Source organism: Sesamum indicum, linkage group LG10 (genome assembly GCF_000512975.1).
Source record: "Sesamum indicum cultivar Zhongzhi No. 13 linkage group LG10, S_indicum_v1.0, whole genome shotgun sequence".
Classification (NCBI taxonomy): Eukaryota; Viridiplantae; Streptophyta; class Magnoliopsida; order Lamiales; family Pedaliaceae; genus Sesamum; species Sesamum indicum.
The window spans coordinates 9,588,407-9,598,457 of record NC_026154.1 but is presented as its reverse complement, the minus strand read 5'-3'; positions in this window follow the sequence as shown (position 1 = coordinate 9,598,457).

Below are 10,051 nucleotides of genomic sequence, written 5' to 3'. Positions count from 1 at the left end.
GCATTTTATAAATAATAAAATACAGTTATATATTTTTAATTTTAATAATTTTTTCAATGCTAGATAATGACGATCGATGCTTCGCCACCCCTGGGATGAGGTCCTAGCTGGGGCCAAGGTTGCGCCCACAACCGCGGCCCTCCCAACCCTTCCCGGAATGAGCCAGTGACAGCATCTTCGGAGGGAGTCTCCTAGCCCCCGCCGATATCTGCAGACTCCCCCATAGTGGAGTCAGATGTGGCGGTGCAGTACATAGGCCCGATGCACCACCACTACCACCACTAGCGCCACTACTTTCCCCAATGGCCCAGACGCATTTCATCAGCCTTCGGGATGTGAGGTACGTAGAATAATTTAGTTATTTAATATTTTTTTTTGTTTTGAATTAATTTTAATATTTAATTATTATTTTCAAGTTCAACCGCGATTTTTACACGGCCACAGATGAGCAGTAGGTTTGGGTGTAAGTAGCAGGTGGCCGGAAGAAGGGCTGAGTATTCGGTCTCGACTCCAAGGGCCACGACCTCGTCCCAGATCATCCCAGGTGACTGCTCCCTCACCCTCGCCACCACAGTCGCAACGCCCCGACTGATCGGGTGGGCACTCGACGCTACATTAGAAGTGTCAATTCCAACTGGCCCGATTATCTCGCGCTCGAGCCTCTAGTTGATCCCTCGACACCCGACGACGACAACGATAACGACGAACATACAGGCGCTGGGGATAATAATTTTGATTAGGATTTTTTGGTATTTTGTAATAATATTTTAATTTTTATAATTAAATTATTATTTTTTTGTTATATTATGGGTGTTTTATATAAATTTATTTACTTAATTTTATAAAAAAAATATTAAAATATATTAAATTAAATAAAATTTAAAATATATTACATAAAAATAAATTTTAAAATATTTTTAAATAAAATAAATTTAAAATGTATTAAAAAATTAAATAAAATTAACTCAGTTAAATATTAAAATATATTAAAAAATAATAATTTCTATAATTGCATTTGTAACGATTTTTGTAATACACCAATAAAATATAAAATCATTACAAAAATCGTTAGACCATTACAAAGAATGTGCCAAAAATAATCATAAATTAAAAATCAAGCCGTTCCAAAAACTGTTACAAAATAAGTGAAAAAAGTAATTATAAGTGTAGTGTCAAAATCAACTACAAATATAATATAAAATAGTTACAAAGAGTATTACAAAATTTGTTACAAATATCTGGAAAAAAATCATAAAGAAAATCATATCTAAATGTGTTATAAAGGCCATTACAATAATATTTATATCAAATCCAACCTAATATAGCTACAAAAGCCGTTCCAACTTAATTTCTTTTTCATATTACTAGTTTTGTAACGGCTACAATAAACCATCACGAAAGCTGTTACAAATACTTTGTAACGGCTTTTTGTCAATCCATTACAAATACTTTATAATGCCTCCTTTAGTCGCAGTAGACCTAGCAGTTACAAAAGCCGTTATGAAAAACAATTGCGTTACAAATTCAGAAAAAAGTCATTTCAATAAAATAACTTTTTGTAGTGATTAAATAAACTTAAATAAATATTTATTTATTTGATAGTTAATGTATAAACAATTAACGCATATTTATTTATACATTAAATAAATTTAAAAGTATATTTCATAATGGTATACTCATATTAAATAATACAATAATATTCAAAATAAAATTTACTAATCTTAGTTTCTAGGTTTATCGCGACTAACATTTTCTTTTACCAATTTTACTTATTGAGATAATTCAAAATATTATTACAAGAACAATAATTAATTTGTCAATATTAGTTCTATTCATGATATGTGTTACTTTGTGAAACGATTCTTTTTTTTTTTTTTTTATTTCATTGCAAAAAAATTACTTTTTGTAAGAAAATTCAATTTTCTGTAATGAAGTAATACAATTGCTAAGAAAAATCAATTTTGTTGTAATAGTTTCCACAGTTTGAGCATTCATTACAATTGTTTATGTTGGAATATGTGATAAAAAAGTTTATTAGATTGACAATTTTGAGAACTATTTATTAGTCTTTATTAATATAATACTGTTTTGATGAATAAAGTAGGTATTTATTCTTAGCATGATGTGTTTGTTGTACTTATTGAGTTAAACTATGTTTTAAAGTCACAATAAATGCCCACAGATTAATTGGGTAACTTGTGTAGTTGGATGCAAATTTGATGACAATTATGAAACAATTTCTAAGAGTTGGTCTGAGAGTATCTTATAGAGACTTACACACTAAGTATTGCATTTATTGGATGAGTATTGTGTTTTATCGGTGACAAATGTAGGTCGTCTCTATGCAATTTTAGTGGGTTAATTGACATAAATTGTCAGTGTTAGAATAGGTAAATAGAAAGCCAATTTGATTAGCGGTTTTTTTGAAACTATTTAGCAATCTTTATGAAAGTGATATTATCTTGATGAATGTAGTAGGCATTTATCTATGGCACTATGTGTTTGTTGTGTTTACTATTTACGTTGAACGATATTTTAACATCAAAATAAATGCCCACAAACCAATTGGATAATGCATGTAGTTGGGTTGCACATCGGATGTTAGCTATGAAATGAATTTCTGAGGGTTGGTCGGAAACGTTCCAAGTTGAGGACATCGAGAGTTCTATAGAGACTTGTAATAAGTATTACATTCATTGGATAAGTACCGTGTGTCATCAGTGATAAACCAGGGACGTCTACGCAATTTTAAAGGTTTAGTTGACAAAGGTTGTTAGCTGACTAAACTGACTTGTAGAAATCATCATATGAAAGTCTTAGAGGCTTGATCAGTGTAACTTGGATTCCCAGCTTTGGTAGTAGGGGATTAGTCCTTGAACTTGAGGAATCATGGCAGTCACATGCATATGATGGCTGTATCTTGGATCTAGCGAGAGATGATCATGTCTTCGAGGTGGTCGTTCTAAGCATTGTCTAGTGTAGTTGGAGTATGTATTAAGGATGGTGGATTCCAAGATAAAATATGTCCTCTGTCAGTATATGATGGATATATCTCCTATACACTATGAGATGGTTTAGACTCTTTAAGTCTATGGCATAGCGATTGGTTGAATAGGAAATGGTTCCCTATGTCGATCAATAGAGTAAATGCATCTCGAGTATTCAATATAGTCGCTTGGTCCAGGATGGGAACTGACTCCCAATTTTATACCCTAAACTAAAGTTGGGAGATGGTATTAAAATAATTTAAGGAGAATAAATTTAATATTGGATCATTTACTTTGGAAAATTCATTGAATGAATGGCCCAAGAATTAATTAATTAATATTAATTAATTGAATTAATTAATTTTAAACATTTAAATTAATTAGATTAATTTATTGGGGTTTCATCAAATTAATTGATTGGATCAATTAATTAATATTTGGGCTTATGTTTATTTAATTGGATTAAATAAACTTTTGAATTTCTATAAGATCTTAACTTAATTGGATTAATTTGAATCCATGGATATTGATTGGATTTGATTTAATTTGATTAAATTAAGATCGGTCAAAATCGATCCATGGCTAAAAGTCAAAGTCTAAACTCCAATGCAAGTTGTGAAGGAGTTTCAACCCATGATGGCTTAGTAGTTCATAAAGTGTGCATGTGTATGCATAGTGGTTATTTTAGAGAAAATGTGTAGTTTTGAATTTGGAATTCACACTACATACATGTTTTTCTCAACCCCTTGGCTTGCACTAACACCAAAAGCCATGAAATTTCCCTCATCTTTTCTCTATATCTTCTTGAATTAAATTCAAGTTAAGAACAAGAAAAATATGTATACGCTTTTACCTAGTAGTAGATCTAGATTTTTTTCCATAAGTGTGATGTGGAAAAATTAAAGGGATTATAATTTGAATCCTAAAAGTGAATGTAAAAGAACGAAAAGGGAAACAACGCTTGTTGCAGTTCTACTTAAGAAAATAAAAAGGTAATATTTTGGTTTACATTTCTTCCACCTCTTTTGTTTTCTCCTTTAGCTACCCTTTCAAGCATCTTTTATTTGCTATTATGATACATTTGAAAATACAAAACTCCCAAGAATTCAAAGGGAAAACCCCTTCAAAATCAATTTGAAACTCTTTTCTTTTTACGCTTCCGCCTTGTTCCTCGGTCAAATATATTAAATATAGTATAATTGTTAAGGCTTGAGGGACATTTTTTTCCAGCTAAGGGGGTAAGTGTTATATTGTAAATTTAGGGGGGTAAATGTTACACTAAGAATAGTTCAAGGGGGCAAAGTGTATTTGCCCCTTATTAGTTTGAAGAATTGTACATGAAGTTATCATTATAAATAATTAGTGATACTCCTATATTGACAACTAAATAATAATAAATATAATGACATAAATTATTTATGTCACAAGACATATATGTGTCTAGTTTGTTGTAGTGACAACTTTATACACTAATTTTTGTGGATAATTTCTACTAATAACATACTAATTCTAAAAAACAATAATCACTATTGAAATTATAAAATTCTTTATTGAGATAAAACAAAAAATATTATCACTAAATATATAATTAGTAACATTATGATATCACTCACTTTTTCATGTCATCAAATTTCTCTTCTTTCTTTCTTTTTTTTTCTTTATGGTGAATTTTGAAGAATTTAATATATTATTTTACAAATTAACCAATTAAATTGTGGTAGGACTAAACTATTTTTTTGGCTCCACCACTATGTGTGGCTACGGTTTAATATAGGTATATATTAAAGGGAGTAGATCGGCTGGAGAAGCGTGGTGGAAGCGCTAAAAATACAAAAATTAACGATCATACATCCAAATAAATTTCCATTGAGGGGTATACCCTTGATCTTTCTCGGGCGTCCAGTGTACAATAAAAATAAAATATGGCCATAGAACCAAAAGAAAACAAAGAGGGCGGAAATATATACAGAAATTTACCCTCGTCTTTTTTCTTGTACTGTGGCTAGGGGTCGCGACGAGTCGAGCCGGCTCGTGTAGCTATTTTGAGTTCCACTCGAGCTCGAGCTCAATCCTCGGATGACGAGCTTTTGTTATTTTTTATTTTTTCTATGTATTTTTATTTTTAAACTTTTTATATATTTAATTTCATATTCAATACTTTATCAATTTTATACTCAAAATTGATCATATATTATAATTATTAATCAATTTCATACACTTTATATTGGATAATAATAAATTATGATACTTTTATTTATACATTTAATCTTTATACAAAAATAATAGTTTTTATAATTAAAATTATTATTTAATATGACACATATAAATTTTATGTCATATTTTAATATATATTTGTATTGTGTTATACATTTTTTAATTGACAGGTAATTCACTTATGATTTTTTTATCAATTTTTGAGTTTTATATTTATATAAAGATACATACTATGCATTATGCAATCTATTTTATTACTTATAAATTTATGTCGAAATTTAGTGATTCCTATGAATTAATCTAAAAATAATGATAATAATAATAATGATGGTTGAACAATTTTAATTATTATTATTATTATTTTAATTATATATATAATGGGATAAATAAATTTAAATAATTATTACGATATCTTAAAATTTGGGTACTCGATTCATACCAAATTTAAATATATATAAGATTGTGTCCATTAGATTATATCAGATTGTATGATTTAAAATCACATGGTTTGACTCAATGATACACTGTCTTGAATGATTACTCTTGTGCTACGAGTACGATATCTCAACATCCATATATCAAATAAGTTTAAAACTTTATCAAATGTATTTTTCTATAAGTTTGACATATCTAACGATTTGATCTGAATTTTGATGGCCCGATTAACCCATGTTGTTCAATAATGAATGATGATAGTTATATCAATGTAATACTAACATTTATAAACATATAAATTTATTACAGATTGTGAACATATATTAATCTCAGCTACAAAATATTTTTATGTATTTTGATTGCATTATTTCAGATAATGGATACTTTTCTATAATTTTTAAATTGTCAGTATGATTTTTTTTGTATATTTTACTAATTATATTACTACTAAATTAATTAGAAGTTTATATCTATAAAAATAAATTAAAATTTCATATTATAATTTGGTATATATATAACATAGTATACATTATGCAATATATTTTATTACTTATTAAATGTAAAAATTTTGTGATTCGATCTCATGATTTAATCTACTACTACTAATAATAAATAATACTAATAAAATAAAAAAAATTAACCAAGCTCGAACTCGTAAGATCAAGCTCAACATGTAAGAGTCGAGCTCATCCTACTACAAATCGAGCTCGAGCTCGACTCGTTTACATCCCTAATGGCGGCTACAAGCATTGTTTACCTCCATTCCGGATCCGTTCATGATTAGATCTCAAAGATGAGATCCTCTAAAACCATCTATCTTCCCACTACAAGGACATTGCCTTCTCGTGCTTGCAAGAACAACCACGAAAGAGTGGAGATCAAAACAACGGCTACCAATTAACGTGTTTTGGTCTTCGATTCATTTTTCTTTAATCTCTAAGACCAGAAGAGAAACTTGGAGATGGAGAGAAGATATGAAGAGAGAGAGGGAAAAATTTAGAGCTTAGTGTGTGTTTTGTGTGTGGCTAAATTTTAATGTAGGTATATAAGACCTAATCATATACGTATAAGGAGTCCTAACCTACTTAGACTTCGAAACCTAAAAACCCTAGCCCTAGCACCCTTGATTACAAATTTTGAGCCCAAAATATCAACTAAATATTCTCCAAAATGTCCTCCTTGACTTAGTCAAGGTCTAACCAAGATATTGGATTTGTATTTAATGGATCGGACTCGATTAATGAAAATTAAATCAAGCTCACGTCTAATGGACTTCAAATCAAACCTAGTTTAATTTATAAGGCCAAATTAAGATATCCTTTGAAAGGATACAAGCCTTTTATAATCTCTCTTTTAATTTATAAAATCCATTTTATAAGTCCGACCAAACCTAATAAAATTAATCTAATTAACTTTAATGGATAGCTTAAAATTTTTAATCAATCCAATTAATTAAATTTCATGTCATCCATCTAATGGATTGGTCTAAATAAATGATCAAATCATGTATTCTCTCCAAGAATTAATTTAATCCAATTAAATTAATCCGACTATTCTGGAATTAATTCTAAATTAATTTCGTCTCGTTGTAATGCTACTGTGTGGCTCTTTATGTTCACTCCATCTAGACTTGGGCGTCTGTGACCAATATAATTAATTAAATCTAATTTAATTAATTACTTTTACTATACCATAACTGAAAATAACTCGTTACCATAGGTGGTCGTCTAACAACCGTTCATGGCACTAAACACTAGGTGAATTATGGCATGAACATTTTGGCTCCAACTCTATATGAGTACGATCCTACTGCCAACTGTCGTCCGGCCTTAGTCTAGGACATACAATTGGGTATCAATTCCCATCCTTGATAAGGAAACTATACTTGATACTCAAGAAGCGTTTACTCTATTGATCTAATCTAGGAAAGCTATCCCTGATCTATCAATCGCTTTGGCCAATGACTTTTAGAGTCTAAACCATCTTAGAGCGCATAAGTGAACTCTCTATCGTATACTAACAGGGGATAGATCCTCTCTTGGAATCCACCTTCCTCGCTACATACTCTAATTTCATTGGATAAAGCTTACGATGACCATGTCTCATGACACGACCACCTCTCGCTATATCCAATGTACATTTTTCATATGCATGTGACTGCTATGATTCCTCAAGTCCGAGGACTAGTCTCGTACTATCGGAATCAGAATCTCAATCATATTGACCAATTCATGAGAGGCTTCCATATGACGATTCTCCTGAGTGAATTTAGTCAGTTGACTACCTTGCCAACTAACCCACTAAAACTGCACAAACGACCTATATCTCCTACCTACGAGACACTGTGGCAGTACTTAATGGAAGTCTGTATAGGACCCTCGATGCCGTGTCTCAAGGTACTCGACTTGGAACATTTCAGACCGACCCTCAAGAGTGAAAGAATCAGCGTGGCCCGTGACTTGGTAAGAATCACAACGAAAGCATGGCAACAAGTATATCTAAATTTTAAACCAAAAGGGAACTTTCCCTTAATGCCGGGCATTCGACACTCGCCAAGCATAAAACAAACTTGAAATAAAACAAATGACTATTGTAATATAGAATACGGAAAATGTAATCATGAAATTTTACCTATCCAATTTGAAGACTTTCTTCAAGCTTTTTTCCTCCAACCGTGTGCTCACGCAAAGACCAACGAGATTTCCTCTACGTCGAACACACACTACAGCACAAGGTGGTTTACACCAATCTTGCTAGAGATAAAGTGTAAGTAGTACAAGAGACTTGACTATACTAATAAATATAGTATATCAAACTCAAGAGGACCTTACTCTAATTTGAAACTAGTTAAAAAAAAAAGCAAGAATAGAGAGAAAAAGAGAGAGAAGAGAGTTGTCAAGACGATAAGTGTGGGAGAAGTATTGTCTTTTGTATCATATACGAAAATGGCATATACACAAGCCTATACATTATACACACACAAGAGACTTTTCATATACTTGTATGATGTGTACATACATGTCAAGTAAAAAATAAGTACAATGTGTGTTCCTATAGTACACTACTTATTAGTAACATAAGTACTCAAACAATAAATTCCTCATCCTTACAATAACATATATATGTATGTATATCACATATAAATATATATATATATATATATATAGATATATTGAAGCTAAGGCTACATATATATATATCCTATTGGGCTTAATTCAAAAATAAATTAAACCTATAGGCTTGAACCTCCATAAATTTAATCCAATCAATTTTTGAAAGCCCCAAATGGAATTTAATTGATCTTATCAAATAAATCCTATCCTATAGCCCAATTAATTAATCCATCAAATAATTGAGTCTAACCCTGTTTATTTAATCTCATTAAATTATCAAGTCAAAACTCTAATTAATTGATCCTATTAATTAATTCATCTGGTTCAATTAAAATTGATCTTATCAAATTAATTAGACCTAACCTGAATTTAATTAATCTCATTAATTAAATCTTGGGCTTCCCATCACATGGGTTCTCCCATTTAACTGATCACATCATTTAATCTCTCTAATTAATTTAAACTCATTGAATTAACATTCCTTCTAGGATTAATTCATGTTTAATTCTACTACTTTCTTAAGTGGTGTTTTGTGTAGCTCTATAGGTTCACCAGTAGTTAGACTTGGACTTGTGTCAACATAGAATTTAATTGGCAAATTTATTTACATTAGATTAATTATATGATATTTAATTAATTCCTTTTGATTAACACTTAATCCGAAGCACCCGTCACCATGGTGGCCGCCTAGCAATGGTCCATGGCACTAGAAAATAGGAGAAAATGATGTGAACCTCAAGCTTACCAAGTGCTATATGGGTACGGTCTTTTCATTGGCCATCTCCTGGTCTTAGTCTAGGGTATGGAATTAGTCATCGGTTTTCATCCTAGACCAATCATCTATACTTAATATTCTGATTATGTTTCTCCACTTAATCAACATGGAAAAACACTTTCCTATTTGATCATTTGCTACAGACTCCATGGAGCACAAAACACATCAGAACACATAGGAGACCGCTATCATCTCATGATAGGCCACTAATCCTCTCTCAGAACTTACTAGTCTTGATACACATTCTGATAGCACTGGAACAAGGGTTATAATAACCATATCAGAATATGGTCATCTTTTACCAGACTTTAGATATAGATGTCCCATATATGAGACTGCATGGATCCTCAAGTTTGAGGACTAAACACCATACTATCGGAGCCGAGGAATTCAAGCCAAATCGACCAAGCCTCACAGGCTTCCATATGACGACTCCCTGCGAGTCAGTTCAGTAAGCTTGATAACCTTTATCAACCACCCACTAAAACTGCACAAATGTTATATGTTTGTCGCCTATAAAACACAAC